General features: G+C 49.7%; 1 protein-coding gene across 2 annotated transcripts in view; it reads right to left on the reverse strand.

Moving 5' to 3' along the window:
• Positions 1 to 13,193, reverse strand: part of SV2B (synaptic vesicle glycoprotein 2B) — a 73,840-nt gene extending 60,647 nt beyond the window's left edge. Inside the window, exon 1 of one of the 2 annotated variants that reach the window (XM_026104368.2) lies at positions 13,120 to 13,193. The gene's annotated coding sequence lies outside the window, so the exon portion shown is untranslated. Of the gene's footprint in view, positions 1 to 7,255; positions 7,448 to 13,119 lie in introns of those variants that run through there. The other variant, XM_064517207.1, reaches the window with a different exon arrangement.
• Between the last annotated feature and the right edge of the window lie 10,989 nt (positions 13,194 to 24,182).

Consider the following 24,182-nt stretch of genomic DNA (forward strand, 5'->3'; position numbering starts at 1 on the left):
CCCAACAGTGCCTTTACGTTAAAAACCACCAACCTATTTTTGGTGTGTGTACGGTCAGCCCTGGTTAAGCAGAGACTATTTGCGCCAGCACAAACTTGTCCTCACATAACTTCATTTTCATCCAGACAGAAGCTTTCAAGCAACAGCAACCCAAACCCTGTCAATATTTAATCAGCTGTATGGCCTGAGACAGCCGGTACCGGCTGGCAGCTGCCTCGTGCGGAGCAGGCGAGGGGGAGGCGGGCGCCCGAGCTCGCGGAGCCGCTCTCCGGGGCGGGCACGCTCGCCCTTTGCAGGCTCGCTGCGGCAGAGCGCCGAACGGGAGCCCTGGCCGCTCCAGCCTGGCAGCTTGCGAACAGCTCTTGCAGCTCTTTGAAGCCCCTTTGTTTTTCATTCCTGTCTTCCGGCTTCTCAGCTGCCTCCCAGGTGTAAATCTGACTTTCTTCCCTACTGGCAGCTGGGAAATGGCTGCGCTCAGCACCCTGTAATCATAAGTCAGCAGGACTTGAGCTCTCTCCTACCTCTTTCTGGTTTTAAGGCAGGCAGGGTGTAAATCGTGGCTACAGGCGAATGCGTGGCTTCGCAGAACTTGGGGTGTGCAACAACTTGAGGCTTTTCCTAATCTTTCTGCATTCCCTTAGAACCTGTTCTGCATGTATCAGAGGGGTTAAAGGGGCCAGCGGACAGTCCAGCAAGGCTTTGCTTCTCCTTCCCTTCTCACTGGAAACGCCGGGCTGGAGGCACCCAGGCTGCCAGGCACCTGCTTGCTTTCACACCAGACGCAGCTGCACAAAAGCAGCATCTATAACACTGCACAGTGTCTGAGCTGCGAGGAACAAAAGATCATATCTTGCTGGTATCATAAAATAGATCCTAATAACCAACACTAAACATTCTTATCTAAAAGAAGAAAAAGCGCCAAAAGCACATTCAATTAATGATAAATAATAAATACAAGATTCATTGCAATTACTCCGCTCTGATTTGCCACTCTCAGGCTCTGCAAACGCAGAAGGCATCTCCTGTTCTCCCAAGGGAGATGAGATGCGAGAGCCTTCCCACGGTCACGAGGACAGCTAATTAATGGCAGAGGCAACGGCAGGATTTGTCACACACCCCCTGGCCCCTCTGGAAATGGGCTCCACGCTCTTCCCACACTGGTCACAACCAGCCTTTGCTCGCCGAAGCATCTGCAGGAGCCATGCAACCTTTGGGGCTGTATCTCAAAGGAAAAGGCTCTGCTGCCAACAGCAGCTAAACACCCAGCGAGGAAACCACTGGGATTTCTCAATCTGGGTCTGCGTATAAATCATTTAACTCTCCATCTACAACTGTTCTTAATTAAAGCAGACTAGATCCCAGCAATGACAGTCTTGTTAAAATATATATGCAGAGCTGGCCCCATTTGGGCTATAAATGTATGTGATGTGGGCTCCAGGAAGATGAAGGTACCCTCCCCAGAAGGGGCTGATCTCCCTGGTGCCCACTTCAAATTTCGGTGGCAGTAGGAGAGAGGAATTGTGGACAGATTTCCTTGCTCGTATGGGCTGAAAGCATTTGAGAATCAATTCCCTGTTGCTGCAGGCATTTGGGGAAAAAAAAACCACACCACTTGTGTGGTTTTGGGCCCCAGCTCCTAGCACAAAGCAGCCATGAAGCCCAAATTCCCCCCTTCCTCTTCCTCCCTCTCATCTAACAAGACAAAGAGCACCCTGTGCTTAGAGGCCCAGCATACAGGGAATCCTATAGCCCTCATAATAGCCCATATATCTGTTATTCTGGTATAAATCCAGAGGAATTTTGCTTATTTTACTGGATTTACAGCCCTGGAAGTAAAATCAGGATCCGCACACCTAGGGATGGCTTGTAAATCTAAGGGAGCTTTTATCCGTTAGCATTAGTGCCCAGAGCGACAGACCCGCTGTGCCAAGCACAGCAGGAGAGGAGGTATTTTTGCAGACTTACGTTCTTGGCCCCTCAAACCTCACTGCTCCCCAGTCATGACTATGGATGCATCCAATTCAATCTGTCCCTGAAGTCATACTCTGTGGCTGTGCTAATCCCTCATGGAACGTGCCCAAAGAGGATGGCAGCTACAAAGCAAAATGTCACTGGGCTTTGTTGAAGACCACCACTGCTTTGTAGGGCTGCTCCATAAATGGGGTTCCTCAAAGAATCCCTTGCCACCACCTACACGAGGGTTTTGCCCTGGGATATACTAGGAGTGCAGTGGGAGCCCCAACCTCAACCAGGAGCCAGGTGTGAGTTCAGGAGGTTGGAAACCTGTAAGCTGCAATAATTAGAGCAGTTAAAGCTGGCAAATCTGCAGCAGTCTGACCACCTGTCCTCAAGGGCAAGAGAAATCTCCTGCAGTTGAGGCAGGTTTTCTTCTGCTGGATGGAGGGGTTGTGCTTGGAGAGGTTGTGGTAGGAGTAGTCCCCAAGATCTGGCTTTAGCAACCCATGTCTTGGCAGAGGACCTGCATTCAGCTCTTCATTGCAGAACAGGAGATCAGTTCCCAGCAGTAGGAGGGGTGTAAAACACACACATCACACACAGAGGAGCAGACTGCCTACCATAGCACTTTCCCTACGGTCAAAAGCTCCTGCAGGGTTTTTCCTCACCCTCTCACATTTTGCAAAACAAACAAGCACCTGGCAGAGATCATCTTCAGGACAGACTCAGGGCTGGGAAACTCTCAGTGTTGCAATGGTGGCCAGGGCCCTCCTGGGTGGAAAAGCCACGGCCATACCTTCTTCCCAAGGACATCTGCTCACGGTCTCATCCACTGTCAGCTCGAGAGGAACTGAGGCGAGGGAGGCAGCTGCTGTGCCCCCAGCACGGTGGGAACCAGAGCTTGAAGGAATCCATCCATCACCCAGTCAAAAGCAGATGAATTCCAGCTTCCTCCAAGCTCATCTCCCACAAGAGCTGCCATGAATCAGAGCAAAACTTTGAGTTTAACTGGAAACACTGATTCATCAAGAAGCAGCTGTCACACAGTCGTCCAGCATCTCTTGTAGGAACCCGCCCAGAGCCAGGCCTGCTGCTGTCTTCATGCAAAAGTGTTGGGTCTCTCCCTTTAGCAGGAGGACAGTGACCATGAAGCAAGAGAAAGCAGAAGCTCTTGCATGGCTGTGCCCACACATGGATCATCATAAGCAGATTCTTCAGTCAAATGTACTGCTTTAGGGGTCATGTACTCTTTTCTGTTCTTTTTAGCATCTCCACGGGTGCATACAGTGCTTTCTGCTCCCCTGGATGCTCTGCTCCACACAGGAGACAGCTGCTTTTGGGCACAGGTGGCTGATCTCTAAGCAGGCAGATAGGGCAAAATGAGATCCTAGTTAGATAAAGCACTTTGGGTCCTTATAGCTGAAAGGCAACTGTTGTGCAGGGTTAGTTGTTAGTCACCTCAGAGCCTTAAAGTGATTTTTGAGCTAAGGACAAGAAGGCTGACACTTGTCTTTTTCTTCATCTCTCAGCAAGGGAAGCCCACCCTCAGCCTTGCAAGTCTCTTTCTCAGTTTCCTTGGGAAGGTATCGGCTGGAGATAAATCATCCATCTTTCTCATTATACAAAATGGGCACCAGGCATGAGTGGCTGTCAAATAAGCCAAGCTAGGCTATGTTGTGACCCTAAATCCCTGGCAGTCCTCCACCCTGAGATGCACACAGTTTACAGGCATTGCCTTCCTGCTCTCAGGGCTGTGGGGCAGTGGAAGGTATCCTGCTCCCACACATTACTTCATCTCTCCCTGGGGCCCTCCTCCATTCTGCTTCCCCTCTTTTCTGAAGAGAAGGAGAATTTGGTCATTCCTGTTTCTTATTGCTCACAGCACTGCGTGTCAAAGCAGCTGGCTACAGCTCCCATCACATAAAAGAGGGGATAAGAAAATACAGCCGGGTGCAACTCAGCATGTCCTGTGTTTCTCTTCTCAGGGGGAGCCTTACAAAGTGCTGGCAGATCTCTCTATCTTATCTGTTTAAGGGGCACGGATAGACTTAAGCTCACTGCACACAGGGCAGTTCCTGTCTGTAAGCTACATAGCCATGTTAGTCATAGCAGTGCTTATTATTTAGAGATTAATTTATATTAGTGGCCAGAACTGCCTCACATTTGAGGAGGCAGGTTGAGGCATCTTGGATCTGTACCCGGTTTCTCTGAGTTCCTTTTGCTGTTGCTGGAAGGGATCGTAAACAGTCAGCCCTACTCAGTCTCTTCATGTCACTCACAACTTCGTGGACCTCTACCATATCCCTCCGTGTCTATAGGCATATGCCCAGATTTGTCACACCAAGGCGAGCAGAAGACAACTTTGAAAACCAGTAGCCTCTCCACTTTAATGAGGCGGACATAAATATTGTAAAGTGCTCTCACCTTTCACCCAACCTTCAAGCAAGACAACCCTTAATTTCTTTTTCTTCCCTGGCACTAAGGCAACCCAGAACACGCACAGGTGAGCTAGTTCATCTCAGACAGAGGTAAGTGTCTGGTGTGTAATTGTAAGTGTTCACTAGGATCGTACTAGAAAAAGAGAAGATTTATCTTAAAGTGGCCTGAACTTCCTGACTCCTTTGCCCTGGTTTAATTCACTTTCATGAGAGGTTCTTCCCTTCTTTCAACCCAGCCTTCCTTTTTAATTCATCCCCATCAAGAGAAGCTGTAAGGCCACCTTGGGGCCCCTCTTTCTTCTGCTCCCAACACCAGTATGCTTCTACTGACATAAACATGATCACAAAATCGTGACTGCACTGGAAGAACAAACAGGCTGAGCAGATGGGTTGTGCGGGAGGAAGCCCTCATTTAAAACGCAAATAGCTGGTGATAATTTAGCAGATGTGGCAAGAAAAATCTGGAGAAACAAGAATGAGGTGACTGGATTCCAATTTCAATCAAATAATGTAGAAGTTTTCCTGGCTAGGAAAAGTTCATTTTCCACTTCCTTGATTACCTTGATACTTCATCTTGAAGAGATAATGACACTGATGCTAATGGTCTTCACCGGAGTGGTCTGGAGTATTCTTCATTTAGGACCTCATATGAGTCCCTGCCCTTACCAAGTGCATTTTTCACAAGGGAAATTCATCCCTTATAATCAAGATGTCCATAAGAAAGGACTAATGTTTAAGCAGAGGACATGACATTCATTAATTCTGTAGTGCATTCAATTCTGTTTCCATCCAGAGACAAAGACTTTTGGATCTGTCCTTCACCTCCTTAATCTGAAATCAGCACTTCTCAGGAAATATCTTGGGGATGCTATACGTCTAGCATACTGTAATATTCATTTGGCCCTACAATTTCACTTTGGCGGTTGTTCCAAAATTTCCAGAGATGGGAATGATTATTTTCTCTTTGCAAATATTACAGATTCATTAATTACAGCAGGGGAAATTCACCTTTCAATACAGCACTGCAGCAGGGACTTGGAAAGCAGTTACCCCTGGCCAACAGCTCACATCGAACCTGGGAGAAAAGCAAAGTGCACACAGATGCACAGCAGATAGCAAAGATACTCTGGCATCAACATTCCTTCAGGTTTTAGAATGTAATTCATCAAGCAAAACAATTTATGGAAATCTCTGGTGCTCAAAAGTGTGTTTCCAGCAGACAGAGGGAGGATTTTCAACCACTGGAAGCAAACCCTGTGTTTTGGTTAGAGGAAGCAAAGGTTGTCCTCTCTAAGGTTTTCTCCCAGATGCAAGTATCAACCCTCAGGGTTGATCAACAAATTCAGGGGTTCCTGCACCCTCTCTTCCTTGCACAGTGCTGCTATTCGGAGACATACAAATCCCCTTCCACTTTCCTGTGTTTACTTCACTTACCGTTCACAAGACAGAGATTGTGTACAAAAGATTGTCACCCTGAAACACATGTGAAACAAAATTCCAAGTCCAAATTTGCTGCTTGGGAGAGGAGGGTCTTTAACCTCAGACTTAGTGTAACTGATGCTTTAAACCCCAATGCTGCTCTGGTGTCAGCACTACAGCTGGAGCACCCCACTGCAAGCATCACTGTATCTAACAACAACAAGGACGAGGAAATGTGTGACTCTGTAGCAAGTGGAGGTTTCTGCATGTGTACTTCAGAAAAGGAGCATTTTTATAAACAAATCATCTCTGCAGTTTTCTCCAGGAGTAGTTTTTAACTCTGCCTGTCCAGAATTCAGGAAGAATTTGTATTGGTATCACCAAACCGAATATTTTCAAAAGCTTCCTCTCACTAAATAATCTTAGGAACTACTGGATCAAAGCACCAGTTTCATGGTGGAATAGAGGTCTGTCAAGAAGGTCACAACTTTATACCTATCAGCAAAATTGCTGAGGCTTCATCGCTGTATTTTTCCTTTCTTTTATGTCACCAAAGGTACATTCTGTACAGACCTTTGTGGATTCAGTACAGCCAGGTTGCTAAGGCTGCTCTTAGGTTTTGTACTGCTGTTGCTCTTTAAACAAGGGGCCCCAGATTCATCCCTGCTATAACTGCTTTGTCATCACTGCAATGAGAAGCAGGACACCTTTGGCCCGTTTTGCAAGTCCTGTGAGTGAAACCATCTCACAAACCTCACACTCAGCAGAAGCCTATCCCATGACTAAGATAGCTCACGGTTCAAGCAGCGTGTGGTCCAGCCTGACTCTCGTCCTTCCAAGCGTCTTTATCTGCCCCTCTATATGTTTGAGTTATTCGCAGTGCCCGGGGGACTCGTTTCAGGGAATAATGCAGTTAGATTTCACAATGGAGAATGTTTATTGCCTAGAAAAGTTGAAGGGCTTTATTCATCAGCCGAGAGGCGAGAATCCACGAACACCCTTCCAAAACTCCTGCGGCAAACAGCACGGGCCAGAAACAGCAGCTTTCCCACAGCTGCCCAGCCAGGGCCACCCCAGGGAGCACACCGCCGATTTTGGCTGCGCACTCTGAACGTAACCCAGGCCAGACTGGAAACAGTGTGGAGAAAAACCTGCAAAGTGGGTGATGAAGCTGAGCGATGTGAGTTAAAGCTGCTCTGTTTGCCTAGGCACACTCATTGCCTGATCTGCTCAGCTCCCAACCGCTCACTAATACCCATTAAATTGCTTTGATGAGGACTGGCCCCTCGAAAAGCTTCAGTATAAATCAAACTGACTTCACTGCTTTTTTTTCTGTCTCTTTTTCAGCTCCCCTCGCTTTGCCTTTTACCCTGTTAAGCCCTGTTGCCCTTACATCCCAACTGACTGCCCAGAAAGGGACCAGAGAGAAAAGCATCTCTTACCAGAACTAGGAAATATTTCATCACAGCCATTCACCAGTCTCTTCCCCTCCTTCTAGCCCTCGGAGCGGCTCCTGAAAGCGGTCGCCCCTTTCTGCTAGGATGTCACACGCCGGAGATTAGGAGTAAAAGCTCTGCAAGCCGAGCCGATCATCCCGCTGCAAACGCACCCAGGTACTGAAGCACGAGCAATGGAAAAGTCCATCCGGCCGCAGCAAACACACACGCACCCACCCCCCCGCCAGCGCCGCGCACGAGGAGCACGGGGCGGCTGGAGGCGGCAAGGGAGAGCAGATGGAGGGGGGTGGCTCGGGGGAACCGGGCGGCGGGAGATGCTAACGTGACAGATGTGTTGACTTTAAGTTAAACAGGAAATTGAGGATGTTCAGCACACGGAGGAAAGACACTAGCTCAGATTAAAGGCAACGATTTTCCATGGTCTTTCCCTTCCTTGGTCCCTCTCTCCCACGCTGGCTTTCTCCGTTGATTTCTGGCTCTAACCTCACACACAGAAGCAAGTCAGGGTTGCACTGACTCTGCCTGTCTGCCTGAGCAAAGCTGGTGCTGCAGGACTAGCCAAGGTGTTTCCCTTCCTGACCATGACTACACATCCCAGTCACTTATTCCCTGCTCATTTAAGCGACATCCTTTAGATGATGTGGGGAAAAGCAGGAATGCCAAACAGCTTTCACTTTGTTTCTGAGGATGAGAAAATACAATAGGGTCTAAATCCCTATTTACGTGACAAAGGATAAGCAGCAGAGAGTAGAATGCACTGATTTAAATGCAGGAAAAATAATGGCACACTTCGCTCCCCCATGAGCAGACCCTACCAGACAAGGGTGGTCTGGAGGATGGCAGCTATATTGCGAGGGTCCACAGGGTGAGCACTGAGAGGGATGTGAACACACTGCTCCGCGACAAGGTGAAAAGACCTCCAGCCAGCAGGAAAATGCAAAGGGAATTGAGGAAATCAAAACCTGCAGTGGTTTCTGAGTGAAAATCTAGAAAGATGGGTGAAAGTGAAGGCAAACCATACTAGCTGTCAGATGGCTTCTAATTTCTAGAGGTCAGGGAGGTGAAACAAAGGCCCCAGCACAAATCCAGATACAGAAAAGCACTGACAATTGTCTCAGCATCTCCCAGACAAGGACTGTGCTCCTGTTTTGGAAGCAGATCCATCTTTTCCTCTGCCTTCAGCACTGGGAGGAAGAGCCCATTTGGCCTCCCTGAGAACGAGGTGTTCCAGCCAAGGGCCGGACACAGCACTGCAGGGCATTTCTCATCCTTTCCCCCAAGAGCTTCTCCCCAAGGACCACATATAGGGGTGATAAAAACGTCTTCTCTTTGGTGCACTGAAGTCTCCATGGTGAGATTGGTGACAGGGCTTCTGCTTTATAACAGCTGTGCACTAGATAAAGGACAGAAGTCTGCCCTCTCTGTGTATAGGCACTTATCCCACTTGAGAAGAATACCGAGTTTTGGGTGCAGTCCAGTCTGCCTCCCTCTTCCCATCCCATTCCCCCCCACACACACCCGTTGCCCTGAGCTGTGATATTGGCCTCCCTTCAAAATTTTAATGGAGTATTGACAGTGATTCATTCACACTCCCAACAGATGGACCTGACTTGCATCCCCAGAATTTCACTTCTGGAGTCAGCCCAAGCAGGTTAGAAGTATCTTCTGAGATGTACCAGCTGCAAATCAAGAAGCTTCCCTTCTTCTGATTAAAGGAACCACTTGAAAAAGTCTAACAAGGATATTATGCTTTGGGAGATTGCTGCTTTGGGTCTCTTGTCCCTCCTCCTGACTGCTGCTGCGCTCATTCATCTCTGCAATTATTTATGAAGATCCATGTTCTCTCCTAATTGGAACGCCTTAACGTTCCCTTCTGCGCGGCACGTCACTCGTGTGTCACTCTGTGCCTGGGCCTTTGGCAACCTCTCGCAGTGCTTTGCAAGCCCGACAGCAGCAAAATGAGTCATCAGCAACCTGCCCCACACCTCCTCCCTCCCTCCAGCCATGCCCCCTCCTGCCCCCATGGAGCCAGGCTGCTCTGCAGTGCCTGGAGGGAGCAGGGAGGCCTGGTGAGGAGGTTAAAGCAGTCTAATCCCCAGGCTGGATAATTCAGGGAAAGAGGATTACCCATGCTGAACAGAGCCCTTCCCTAAATATAGACTGGCCCTCCCTTTGTACTTCAGCTCCTGTAGCACAGAGACAGGTCCTTGCACTGCTTTTCCATCCCTGCACAGGGGTTAGCTCTGCTCCCTCTCAAGCCTGGGAGAAGCCTGTTGTAACCCATGGATTTACAGTGCAAGAAACTGGGGCCAGCAAAGCAGTGGCAAGACTAGTTCTGCGAAAGTCGATGGGATGGTGGCAGACTTCTCCCAGAAGTGCATTTTCTCCCTAGCAACAGCCAAACTCTTCAGATGGGGTTAGGCCAGATACTGTTTTTCTGCATATTTGGGGGCTAGTATCATGGTCCCTAACTAGGGGATATTGAAATGTGTGACAGCAATGTGTCAGGATCATGGAAGGGCAGTGCTGTGCTCTGATCACCCTACTGCAGGCCGCTGCGATGGCCACAGCCACCCCAGGAGGCTCAGCATCACCACCTGATGCTGCAACCTGACCTCGCTGCTCTCCTAGCGATGAGCAGGCTCCGAGTTATCCTCTACTGCCATCAGGACGGATATTTGCCAGATAGTTACTGAGAAGGGAAAGAAATAGCTGGTGTGTTACCTTCCCTGCTTGCCCCTCACAGAAAGAGGGACAAAGTTGGGGGCTGCTGAAGGTACTACTGACGGCTCGACTGCTTGGTCTATAGCCTCCTTGCAGAGCATATTTTTCTCCTTACCCTTCTCTCATTTTCCAAAGTGCACCTCATTCATGTTCCTCCTCTCCTCTTCCCCTGACACTTAAGGTTGGACACAGGCACCTCAGGCTCCCTTTTCATACAGTGTCTTTATTTGGCTGTTATAGCTCCCTTCTTTTTTCCTTCGGGGATTTTTAGTCACCATAACATTAAAGCGCTCATTAGCATAGGGAGTAATTCCATAATCTTTTCAGAAGAGAATGCTTTTAGAGGTTCAGCTCACGAGCTGGAAAATTAATTTGGAGACCTGACGGTGCATGAAGCAGATTTTCTTTGGCTTCCGCAGCAGGACTGCTAGCGTCCCTGGGATTTTGTAGCAAGGCCAGCGCAGGGCCATCCACGGCGGCTGTGAGCAGCTGAGAGGGTGTCGGGGGGCTGGAATTTAGCACAGAAAAGGGAGGGAGCCTGACTCATGCTGCACTGAATACACACTGTACCTCAAAAACCAGCCCTGCCTCACCAAGTCGTGTCCCACAGTGCACTTTACAGGCTGGACAGCATCACCGCAGATCATGGGGGACTTTTCTGCCTTTTTCATCCCTCCTGCTTCATTTCAGCAAAAGCAATGCTCACCACTCAGAGGATATTACGGGCAAGAAAGGAACACTTCGTCAGCATGATGCCTTTTTCCCTGCAGATACAGACCAGATCAATTCTTGCTTTGAAACTAAATCCGTGTACCCTCTGTATCAAATACCAGGTCATATGCTATTACTCTACCTTTGGTTTTCCTGACACAACTGTGCAAACATAGTGTGAGTGCTTGGGGGACTCTACTAGAGCATCAAAGCCAGGCAAAGAGAGAGCAGCCGCCAGGGGACACGGGGCTCATCAGCCCTTCCCACCCAGCTTGCTCAGTCCAGAGGGTTCTGCATCATGATGTAGATATGTTATTTTCACCCATCGATATTCTGGGACATTTCTGAAGGAAAGACACTGATATCTGACAACTGTGTATTCAGGGAGCTGAGCTGGAGATGGACTTGTGTTCTCACACCAAGCTCTGATGTGGCTCACCCACCTGTAAGTGCACAGCTGGGTGCTCCCCTAAAGGCAGCCAGGCAGCCTCGTGTATGTGGATGGTCTCTCTAAAACTGACTGCTTGTCAGGGCCTGGGCATCACCTTCTGGAAGTGCAGTCATGGACTTGAAAAATAACAAATGTGAAAAATCCCATGGTGTCCCCATAGAGTCCCCCAAGCACTCACACTGTGTTTGCACAGTTGTGTCAGGAAAACCAAAGGTGTCATTGCAGATCTGATCTGCAGCTGCGTTCATCTAATACCAGTGGACATGCCTTTCCCAGCATGGCCCAAAAGAGGAGGAGAGACATCAGGATCTAACTAGGACCTCATGGAGCTCATGAGACCCAGGGCCTCCATGCAGGTGACTACAGCCCATAGCAGATCTCCCACAGGAGAGGGAAATACTCCCTTCCTCTTTCTGTTGAAGGGTGGAAGAGGGCTCTGAAGAAGCTCTGAATGGCTTCCTCCTCTCACAGTCCTTCCTCCAGATTGTCCTATGGGACAGGACAATCTGACTATAAGGAGGAGCATCCCACAGAATGAAGTGCTAGGGCTGCATGTCATTTATGGCAGGGGCGCTAAGGTGTATTTCCAAATCAGAAGCAGCCATGTGGCTCAGTGCTTTCACCCTGAGATGACCAGTGCAACATTATTCTATACTCAACATCTGGCTAACCAAACCAGAGAATTAACCTTTTTGCTCCCTATTCCCCCACGTGATAATACTGGGGAGCCTGAAAAGTTGTGAAACAGCAATTTTCATGCCATGTCAGACACACAACTTACTCTCATCCTGCCAGTAATTTCTGCCTAAACTCTCCACAGCCGCAGACACCTCTAAGCTCTAGTACTGTGCTTAAAAGCACCTGATCTAAAGACAGCCAGGTTCCCCTTAGCACACAGAGAGCACTGCAGTCCTCCTCACCTGCACATAATAATCACAGGGTTGTTACTTGTTTTTTCCTGAGGCAAGGTCATCCATGGCAAGTAACCTTCTTATGGATCCAATTCCTCCCTATCGTTTTCAACAGGATCTCAGCATAAAGGATTATATTACTGCAGTCTCACACATGTAATGAAAATCTCTTGAACGATAGTCATCCTCTGACACAAAAATGGCACCCGGAGATATGTATGTCTGGACGCGTTACAGGGAATACACAGATGCATGCACATATGCACAGGAACTTTTCTCACCAGTCCTAGGAGCACCAGAAAACCCATGTCCCACTACAGCCTCAATTCAGGCAGCTTGGGTAGCTCTCAAAATCATTCCTTTCTCTCTGTGGCTTCATTTAGCCCTTCCTCGTACAGATGACTAACTGCAGTTCTTAGTTTTAGCTCCACTTAACATCTCCCCGAGACTGAGGATGGCGATGGGAGGACAATTAAAATACACGCCGGCAGTGCAGTAAGCACATGGGCGAGCGGGGCCAGGGCGTGCACGGGTGCATGCACACCCACACAGCTCCTCCGGACGCAAACACCGACACGGCGGCACACACCTCCCCTGCGTGCACAGCAGCCCCTGCCTCCTGCAAACACCTTCTCCTTCTCCACCCCCAGCCCACCGCCACCCGGACACGCACCGTGAGAGCTCCTTTAAAAAATGCCTCAGTCCCAGCTAAAATGCACAATATAGCAGCTCGCTTGCCCTCTCTTTTAGCCAGGCAGCGTAACAGCATTGGTCTGAATCACCCCGTTGCCCATAACTGCTCCGACACCTCCAATCTCATTAAAATAACGAGTCCCTGACAGTTCCCATCAATTCATCCTGCTGACACAGAGCCTGTGCCCTCGGGCTCCCTCATTTTCAGCAGCATCTTCCTCCTGGTTTATTCTTTGCAGAGAGCCTCTCCCTGTCCCTCTGGCTCCCTAGCTAGGTACCGAGATCCCACCGGCTATTAGCCTCCTAGTAAAGGTCCTTTGGCCGTTCCCAGCGGAGGGGAGGCAGCGGCTCGCTCCTACCTGGCCCCCAAGTCTCTGCCGGAGGCGCTGCCGGGGCGGCGCGGCGCGGGGAGGACGGCGAGGGAGGCTCTGCGCTGGGATCTCCTCTAGCAGTGATGCAGTCCCGCCAGGCGCTGCATCTCAATGCTGCAGCCGAGGGGATCCCGGCGGAGGCAGGGCCGGGCTGCGCACCCGCCTGCACCGCGGCCCCCCCGGCCGAGCGGCGTGGTGGGAGCAGCTGGCAGAGAGCGAGAGAGGCGAAGCTTGTGCCATTGCATCGTGGTAATAAAATCCAATCCGCTGCTGACACATTACAGCTCTCTAGAAGAGTTCTTCATTACACAGGGGATTTTTTTTTCTTTCCTGTAATACAGGCATGTTTCTAGCTGGGAGTAGAAGCAAATCCCAGCTTGGCTGGGCATCATTTTTAGCATCCTTCATGTCTCCACTTTACATACTAGACACCCACTACATTCAAGACCTTCTCCCTGGGTTGGCTAGAGAGCAAGGCTAGGGAATGCATTTTGGGTGTTTTGCAAGGTGTTTGGATGCCATGTTTCAGGGATAACCCTGTTGCAGGATAAAGCTGTTCTGCTGAAAGCCAGAACAGCAGAAGCAGGGACAATCCCAGTGTCCATGCAATTATGTGCTTACATTGCTGCCAGGTGGAAGAAAAGGAAGAAAAGCCTGCATGGGAGCCCTGGGAGGGATGAGGAAGTGGGAAGGTGGCCCTGCTTGCTGTAATGACTGGGAAACAGAGCACCAAGTGGTCTTCACTCAGGGCACCAGAGTAAGGAGAAGTCCACTCCATCCCCCTGAGAAGAGCAGCTCCATGACTGCTCTTCAAGTAGCCTGCTGCATCACTGCAGGAGAGACTGATGCTGTGACATTATGCACTGTGTCATTTCTCTTGTACCATCCTGTTGGAAAATTTCAGCTGAGCAAGAGTCCAGGTGGACACCCTTTAGAAGCAGGTCAACTGTGTGGACCTTACTCTGCCATGGAAATCCATCCCAAAGCACTTTGTATTATTAGGAGAGAGAACCAGATAACTCAGGGAGGTGTCTTAGAGAGTTTGTCCACACTGCAGTCTCATTGCAGGATGGCTGCACAGGTAGACACCCCTGTGATAGCTTCATATGAGCTGCTTTGATCCCAACTGCAGTTGCACAGGTCTCAGACTGAGCTAATGCATGAGTATTTCCCCAGAGGTTTGGCACCCTTTGCCCATTTCCACACGGTTAGGGGCACCAGAAATAGCTTGCTTAGGTCAAGATGGGGATTGCTAGCCAGTCTTCTCCTTCACACGAGACAGCCGTGTGGGCATATTCTGCATGTTCCTGGCGAGCTCCTAACTACCAGGAAAGAACTGCTGGTGCTCCAGGGGGCTGCCCACACTGTACAACATCTCCCCATGCAGAGGTGCCCAAATTAGTCTGGATAATGGGAGCGGTAAAGACTTTCCCTGGCAGACTTCCATTGCTGCTTCTGGTGTCCTAACACCAAGGGGAGCATGGAGCTACAGGCTTCTCAGGAAGGAAACAGGGACTGATTTGCACTGTGGCACAAATACTTTGTACTTGCCAAAGGCATAGAGCAAAGAACTGGGGCTGGAAGTCTGGCCACTCATCCTGCCTCTCTTGATAGGTGACATCCAGCAAGCTATTTCCCTGCTCTGTGCCTCAGTTTCCCCACCTGTAAAATGGTGCCGGTGCTTCCGGCCGCTTCAGAGCTGTTGCTGCCCACCACAAGCAGTGCTGTATAAGCACTAGGAGTTAGCATTCATTTGGTTGTTTCCGGGGGCTTTTCATAATCTCCTCCTGACATACACTCCACCTTCTTCCTCTGCCCTATATTTTACAACCTGTTCACTCACCATCAGCTCACCTGATCTGACTGTCAGGCTGAGACATTTTTGTAGTTGTTGACAGCATTATAAACTGGGCCTGCAAATTCTCTTTTCATTTCGTTGTTTGCTGGTATGTTTTTTGTGACTACACCAGTGGTACCACTTCCATATACAAACTGTAGGTGATTTATTCTTTTTCACACCCACTCATTTAAAAGCTGGGAGTCAAATCTGAAGTTCAGCTTTATTCTCCCTAGCGCAATGCATTAGTTTAATTGCATCTGCATTTGGTGCAGTGCACTGATTGCTTTGATGTTGGAGAACTTCAGAAGTCAAATTATTACCACTACTCCTGTATCTTAAAGGCTAAGTATCAAGGCCTTGAAAAACTAAAAAGCAAGCCAGTCTATCCAGCCCACTGAGTACCACTTTGTTTGTATGTCACTGTTCACTGCAGTTCTCTAGCTCATTAATTCTTCAGATTCTCCAAATCACAGTAATCCCATTTATGTGCGCCAGAGCCACTGCTCCTTGCACAAGGCAGGCACAGAGAGGGCAGCACCTTTCACAATTGTATTTCCCTGGAGAGGGTTTCAGGGCAATCCCAGAGATACTCTGGGAACTCCATCACAATTCCCCTCCAAAGAAGGCTGCCTAGGGTGATACTGCGATTGCAGGCGGGATCACAGGCTGGGGACAATGTGGCAGACTGGCCAAACGAGTACCCCGATGTTTCTGCTGGAAACTGCTTCCCAGTTCCCAGAGAAGCCCCTGCCTCCACGTCTGCATTGCTTCTCGTTGCCCACACAGGCTGGATCCAGCTCAGGTCGATTTGTATTAAATCTCATTGCACGATCAACAGGGAAGGGAACAACGAATCTGGGAGAAGCCCTTCGCCACTGCGCTGTGATCATCAGTGTTTCTAATTACATCTGCACCCTAGGCAGAGCTGTGAATCTCTGTGTTAATCACTGCCAGCAGGATCCAGGTAGCTCAAACAGAAAAGCGCCGTTTTCCCCAACACCATATGGTGCTGGGAGGAAGCTGAGCCTCGCAGTCTTCCTGACATCAAAGGCAGCAGGATGGGGAGACCTAAAATCTTTCTATTTAAAAGATCACCTTGATGAAATCCACAGCAATCCAACTGTTACAGAGCTGCAAAAAGTAAATGGAAAACAAAGCTGAGCTGAAATGAATAAGGACATAGCACGGAGATGGACTAAACGATAAGAGCTCTTCCAGCACAGGCAAATACCTGTTGGAGCAAGGCTTGAGGACTCTGGCACACATGCCAGCATGGTTACACGGGCAATGGGGGCTTGGGCTCTGCCTGTGGCTCACGGTGCATCCCCAGCCCCCGGGAAGCAAGGTGGCACCGGGGCTCTGGCCCAGCCCAGCAAATGCAGAGCCCCACAGCTGCAGCCAGGTCGCTCTCCCCATCCCTCTCCCACCACCCTCGCAGTCCACCGCAGCGCCAGGGCTTTTCTCTTCTGACCCCTCGCACGAGCAGAACGTGGTGGTTCCCCACTGCAGAGCGGTGCCAACCGGGGGTCCCCTCGCCAACAGCCACCACAGTGCTTCAGGAAAGGCGCACAGGGGACACCGGAGCAAAGCAGGACGTTGAGTGGTGACGGGGCAACCTCTCCAGCGGCTTGCGGCCTGTTGAGTGAAAGGAAGATAATTAGAGGAAAAGTATGACTCCAGAAGCACACAAACAATGCATATTTCATGGCTCTGCTGGAGCCACCGCTCGCATGCCAGGGCGCTTGCTGTGAGAAGCACTCAATATTGCATGGTGTCGAGAGACTGGTAGAGGAGCCGGGCAGCGCTTCCTGGCCTGGTTTTCAGGGATGCTAATCCACACACATGCATGTGCATGCATGCACTTACATGCACACTCACACGTGTGTGCTCAGCCCCTCAGCCCCTGCCCCTGAGCTTCATGAAGAGGAGGCCAAAGCAAAAGCGGCTTCACAGGGCGCCGGGGGCTGCTGGAGCAGGCAGCTGAGTGTCCGTCCAGCCCTGCACCGCTGCAGCGAGCTGCTGCAACACGGGTGCGAGATGTCCTTGCAACAGCCAGGAGAAGCCAGCCCTGATGTCCAGCGCAGGTTAAACGAGTCTGAGGGATGTCACAGCAAACCCTCAGAGCGGATGTGGTGCAGGGGCGGGAGGCTGCTGGCACGCAACGGATGGCGTAAGTGGGAGACGGACACCGCAACTTTCCTGGGGCGCGGAGTAGGCGTGCTGCCCTGGCACCCATCTGCCTGCAGCTCCTCTCCGCTGGGAGCCGTCCGGAGACAATGCGCAACTGCCCCCTCCTCCACCACTTCTCCTAATGAAACTTTGCTTACGACAGCCAGAATCCGGCCGTAATACAAGGAAGAGTCCCAGGCAATGTTTGATTGCATCCGCTATTATACCTGATAAGTGGCATTAGTAATAAGGATAATGAATACGATATAAAAAGCCATACAAGAGTTAAGTCTAGTTACTGTCATTGCTGCCTGTTTGCAGGCAGACGTAGGGAAAATACACACAGAAGAAAGGTGGATCTTAACAAAACAGCCGTCAGTCAGGCGCACCGTGGGCCTTGCTGCAAAGGGATCACACTGCCAAGACCAGCCAACAGGTCGGCAAGGACAGAGCAAACGGCAATACGTGCAGAGGGAGGGAGCCAAGCCACAGAGCACCGAGGGAGCTAGGCACGGCATTGCCTCCCGCCGGGAAAGGACGGCGATGCTGAGCGTTTCTGGGGAAACAACCGCCAGAGCCTCCCCAGCAGTTGAAGGCGGTGCAGGATTACTCGGGAAGGCGGCATCTGGAAGCGACGGCTGGGAAGAGCCGGGACGCAGCACTCCAACACCAGCACGGCTGTGAAACATAACCTCACGGCATCGCAATGTCAAGACACTCCTGGGCGTAACGGAGGCTTTTGCATCCACTATGCTGCAGTGCGAAATCATGCTGCGATCAGGCCTTTGATCTGTGAAAGCCTTCCATATTTCAGATATCTGTGGGTGTGGGTATATACTTACACACGCACATACTGGACGGGACATATTGTTCAGTATGGTCAGAAGCAGAAAAAGCCCCCACTGGGCACGGCAACAGCCCGGAGAATGACCCGAAGCGTGAGATTTGGCATTTCACGATATCAGTCTGCTGAGTGGAAACATGACAAAGGAGGGAATAAGGGCTGAGGGCTGGAAGAAAGATAAAAAAAAATCTCAGGGTATTTTATATTTGCCATTGAAATGCTGAGCTTGTCTGACTAGCCCTGTTTTCACAACGCATAGTAATTTTTTCCCTTCAATTAGCCTGTCGGTTTCTATTTGACCCACATACCCGGTTACGGCAGCAGCCCCATGATGCTGCATGCCGCCGGCAGCTTGCAGCGAGCCAGGAAGGCCACCGCCACCCTTACTCCCATAAATCAGCCCCTCCGCCGCCTCGGAGAGGTGTCCGGGTGAGCAAGGGCTGCAAAACGCACACGGCATTTGCACCTTCGGGTGCGCCGAGGCTGAAGCAAGAGGAAGAGCTGCACCGAAGCTGTGACTTCGGGCAGACGCACAGCCAGTGAGGCAGCATCGATTTACCTGAGCTGCAAGTCTGAACTGCAACACCCCAGGAAAAGAAGAGATGAGTGTAACAGCTAATAGCAGACGAGTTTTCAGCTGAGATGAAAACTCAAATCTGTGCCATAGGAACTCTGCTTTTCTAAAGAGCCACTGCTCTTAAAAGTTACCGCTGGCGTAGGCTGCGGCCGGGCAGTGAAATGCAAGGGTAGGAGCCTTTCAGCAGCAGCAGCGCTGGCTTCAAATGGCTGAACCTGGAAGGATGAAGGTGCTTAAATTTCTCTAATTCAGCAGAAAACATTTTGTAAGACAGGCCTCAGCGGAAAAACACGGATACACAGGCAGGTCTTGGTGCAGAGGCCAAGCTAATAAGCTCCGTAGGTCCGGGGCTGACAAGGGTGGACCCACTCGAGTGCAACCCTGTCCCTGCCTCACGGGAGACTCTGCTGAAGGCAGTGCCCCACATTTCTGCGAGGATCACATCCTTGCAGCACATCTGTGGGATCAGGGGATCACCTTAAACTTCACCTGTTCTTTTTTTTGGCTAATGGTTCTTCTAGTCCAGATTTAAAATCCGGAGAAAAAGTGCAGTGAGCCGTTAAAGAGTGGTCCACACATCTCTTTCTTCCTCTTTTTTCCTTCTTTGTAACTTGAGCAATATATTATCAGGTTAACTATGGCTTTGCAGGGCTCTGACACACCAGGCAGAGTTTATTTATGCGGAAAGGATAAATGATTCCCTACATGTTAACGGCACAATCAGCGACAAAATCCTGGGCATTAATATTGAGCATCCTTTGTTATGTACATGCCTGACTGTTATTCAGAAAGGGCTGAGTGAGAAGATCAGCAGCTGCTGGGAATTGAACAAGCATTATCTGTGGGATTTCTCTGAATGGAAACTGGGAAGCAGAAAAGACACTGTTTTTATATATGGCAGCCCAGTTGTCAAGAGACTGCACTTTTATGGCCAGAATATAATACAGGCAAGAAATTATTAAAATGTATTAAAATGGCACTCTGCGGCTTTTTTTCTTTAATGTTTTAATTTCTTTAATGTTATTGCCTACTTTGGCTCTGTATACAGGTGTTAATTTTATGACAAATAAAGGAGAGGATCTAGCAGACTGAAACCAGCACACCTCCCCTGCAAATTCATGATTATTCACGTAACAGTAGGACTTAGAAATCTCAGAGAAAGTACAGGCCCTAAGGACCAGCCATGGTGTAATTCATAGTGGAAAGTCACTCCTACCTCAGATATTTTACCCAGATTTCTGATACAAATTAGATGATTAAATACATTAAAAATGTGACCCCTACGCTGCTAGAATTTCTTCTTCTCTATTGTGCACATATATACACATAAACATGCATATTCTGTGCTTTACAATAAATAAATATTAATCTTAAATTTGTTTTTTCTCTGTACACATCATGATGCAGCGGATAATTATACAGGGCTCCCTTGCACAGATTAAGTACCAGCGTTGTCAGTAGCCTCACAGATATTGGAGCTACGGCTGTTATTTAATTCGAATTGCCCATAAATGCTGCGCTTGCAAAGCCTTCCCAAATTTCCATGATTGCTCTGTAATCATAGTAAATTGTCTAACTCTGGTGTACAGCACTCATTTCATCCAAGTAATTTTCCTTAATGCTCAGTTATACATGGGCATCTAAGAGTGTAGGAAAATGTGTCGTATTATATTACAGAGAAATTATAGCTGATCTGGTAATTCAAGATGCATAGAGACAGGGGAAGGTGGGATTTAGGTTTCATTTTATTCTTACTTGTCTTGAAAAGCCTTTTTTCTTGAACCCATGCTTTCTATGGAATTTCCTCGAGGGAAGCAGAAGGACCTCCTCCTCCTTCAGTAACAGGTAGAGAAAAACAGCTTTGGGATTTTCAGACTCAGCCACTCGCCTTAGCTGCTCACTCGTGTCTTTGCCTCGTGTCCTGCGGACAGAGTTGTTCCAGCTCTGGACCCTGGCCATCCCAGCGGACGCAGGCACAGAAACTGTTGGCTAGAAAGCACCACAACCAGGCTGTTTTTCAGTAACACAGCTGGAAGGGAAAAGGGATGGGAAGACATTTTCACAGCCTACAACTGGAAATTGCCCGAGGAGGGAATTTGAGAGGATCCTAGAAAAGTTTCAGGTATAGGTACGGTTGGTTTATCGCTCAAATGAGATGCCACCATCAAGGCTCAAAGTGAACTAGTGCTGTTTGCACTTTGGCAGAGACTAGGTGTAAAAATGGAGAGAAGGGGGGAAAAATCCCCGATTGTAGGTGAAAAGGAGGTGGAGGAAAGCAGAGAGCTGCAATCAATGCGAAAGCACAAATACTAAGAAAAGAGCACCTGAAAAGCCTCATCGTCTCTCTCAAGCTTGTCCCTTTAACTGCAGATAAGCCGTTTCTCTGCCCATTTATAAGCCCATTTATTTGTCAGAATTTCCCTTCCAGCTGCCGTAATTTTAACGTGCAAGACAAAGGGTCACACATCTGAACCCCCAAATCAGGGGACGGGGGGACGCGCGGGCGCTGGGGCAGCGGCGCGGGCGCTGGGGCAGCGGCGCGGGCGCGGGGCTGCAGTGGGGACCCGTCCTCAGCAGATGGCAGCAACCGAACTGGGGATGGAAGCGATGCAGCCGCACAGCCCGGCCCGGGCTGCCGAACAGGAGGCGAGAAATAAATAGGCCCCGCTGAATTCATCAGCCTCACAATAACCTCAATTCACTAGCGGGGGAAAAAAAAAAAAAAAGAAATTCTACAGCACGCTCAACATAAAAACCAAGGCAGCAGCTAGCTGATATGCTGGAAACGTTATATTATTGCGACAGCAGATGGCCACTAGCAGTTATTTTTTTATTTTAAAGTTATTTCAATAGATCTGTCCTAGTGCCCAGATGTCACAGACCCCGTGGGCCTTGGCCCTGAGGAGAGGTGTTGTTCTCCACAAAAGCATTGAGATGAGCTCTGGGACGGGACGGATGGACCCGCGCTGAGATGTCTGGCTCCTGGCACAATTTTACCTAGATGCAAAGTGGGGTTTGGATGCAGCGTTTCTGTTTTGCTCACAGGTGCAGATTGGATCTCAAGTGTTTGGATGCAGGCCTGGACCAGCATATGAGCTCTCTTCAACAAGAAATGGGAGGCGATCTGCTTTCCTCTTTTCAGCCTGACTTTGATATAATATTAATGTTATATAATATCACTGCTATATATTAGCAAACATAAGGAGGAGCCATGCATATTCATGACTGCAGTTTCTGTTAGCTGGAAGTCCTGCAGGGAGCTGCTCAGCTGCAATATTGCGTTCTCTGTTATCCCTAGGCCCATGGAGAACAGACTGTTCCCCAAACCATGTTCTCCCTCCCCTCCAGATCCCACAATTGCACGTCCGCGTGCACCTCGCGAGGGGAATTTCATTAGTATGGATTAGATAGGCTCCTCCTTTCACCCAGCCCCCAGGGTACGTTAAAAAGAAAACCCACAAGCTTTTGGTTTTGCAAAGTGTGTGACAGCTCTTTACTGGAGCTAATGAAGAAAACACAGTTGCAGAGTTACATGACTCATGCTTATATCCTCTGGAGCTACATGTAAAACCACAGTGTCAGAGGCTCTCATCAGGCAGTCTGACAGGCCAACATGTGACCACAAACACCACTGCCAAGACACATGGGTTTTGATCTTCTCGGTAGGGATGGGCACACAGGCTTGCTCAACGGTAATAAAGATGCTTTTGTCTCATCCAGCTGGAAGCAGGACTAGCTGGATATCCCATGAGAGAGCTGGCTTGCATGTGATCTCCAGGCCAAGGTTTTCATACCGCATAATCTGAAATGGCACCCACTGCAGCTCTGAGCTTATGGGACATCCATAGCTTTGCCCATCACAAGCTCTGGGGACAGGGCACTGCCAAGGGTCCCTGGGGAAGCCCTCGGGGAGACACTGTGTCAAGCTGATCCAAGTGTCTCCACACTGTGTCAAGCTGATCACTAAGCCTGCATGTTTTCAGGATCTACCCTCAGGCCTTGCACCGTGTGTATTGTACACTTACACCCGCACAGCAGGAAGACTAGCACCCTCAGCCCAAAGCTCTCTATGGCAGGACTTGGAACATGTGACATTAGATTTTATCTACAGGCATCAGGGTCCCTGAAAACCTCCCAGATGATGGTATTAGGCTGCCCACTCTGTGTGTTTCTTCACCTCCTGTTGAAGCAGGGCTTCCCAGTCTTTTCATGCAAATAAGATCATCCAGTCTTTCCTTCCATGAATTTTGTTTTCTTCATTACAGATCCCAAAGACATTCAAATCAACATACTTTTCATGCATATGCATGCAAGCAAGCTAGGGAGAGACCTGAGCTCCTGACACCAGCAGAGCCTCCCCTGTCTTGCCAGACACGTGAGCAGCCAGATTTTCCTAATGTTTTAGGAGTTATTCTGAATGGGGAAAGGGGGTGCTGTGAGTTCATTGCAGTGGGATTGTCAGGGCAATTTGGCTGCTGGCCTCCTTTCCAGCATTTGCTTGCAGCCTCTTTGCACAACTTCTCAGCCAGGCTGGGAAGTAGATCATGTACAAAACCCACCTGCTTACCCCCACTCCCTTAATCATCTCCCTTCACCATATGTGTGCATCTGCCCAGATGTGTACTTGCTGGCTAGAAGTTTTGCTTCCAATGCACATGATTTCCCAGCACGGCAGACAGTCAGCTCCTCTGAGTCTCTCCAGGCACGGCGCTGCCTTGGACAAAGAGAGACCGAGAGGCAAAGCGGGGGGGGGGTCTCCATTCATGCTGCTTGAAATGGCTGCCTCGTCGGCTGTTGGCAGTCCTTGCACTATGTTGTATCCAGACGTAAAATGCCTTCCTGGGTTCTGGTCCTCTCCATGTCTTGTCTGCCCAAAGCTGCTGAGAAAGAGCTGGAAAAAGCCAAGCCTGAGCAAGTGTTGAACATGTTTTCCTTGTTTTCTTTTTTGTTTAAGAAAGGAGTTATGACCCCAAAATGTCCTCTTGAAAACATGACTTTCAGACAGAGCAACACACCAGGTCAGGAACAGGTCTCTGCCACCCTTTCACAGCATCTCAGCCTGACACACAAGTGCACGGCCAGAGCCAGCGAGAGGGCAACACCGCGCAGGAACCTCCTGCCTGCTGGGACACTCACACACCCAGGGCCATCCCTGCGGTCCCTCGTTCCAGGAGCTGCTCAGCGCATGAAGGATCAGAGAGGTGGAAATCCTGCCACAGAGCAGGGCAAGGTGATGGGAGAAGAGATGGCTGATGCCTCTGTCTGCGGGCAAGACCCAGGGCCCTCCCGCTGCTGCGTGTATGTAGGGACAGAGAAGAGAGGAGCTATGCTGTAAGCGAAACAAATGCAAACCCAATGTTTTTTTTTTTTTCACTTTTCTCACCCTCTGCAAGTATCTAAGCACCAGTTATCCTCCTGGGACAGCTGCACTCCTGGATCTGGAGACACTCGCTCTGGCTGGAGCTCTCGCCGCGCCACGAGATGGGACACTGGGTGCTGCATATCCCCAGCCCTCGTCAGGAGGAAGCACCTCATCCCCACCTCTAACGGGGGTGCGGGGCCAGCCAGGCAGCAGCCTCACGCTGGCTGGAGTCCAGCCTCGCCACGGCTTTGTTTGCTTC

This window comes from Dromaius novaehollandiae, chromosome 10 (genome assembly GCF_036370855.1).
Source record: "Dromaius novaehollandiae isolate bDroNov1 chromosome 10, bDroNov1.hap1, whole genome shotgun sequence".
NCBI lineage: Eukaryota > Metazoa > Chordata > Aves > Casuariiformes > Dromaiidae > Dromaius > Dromaius novaehollandiae.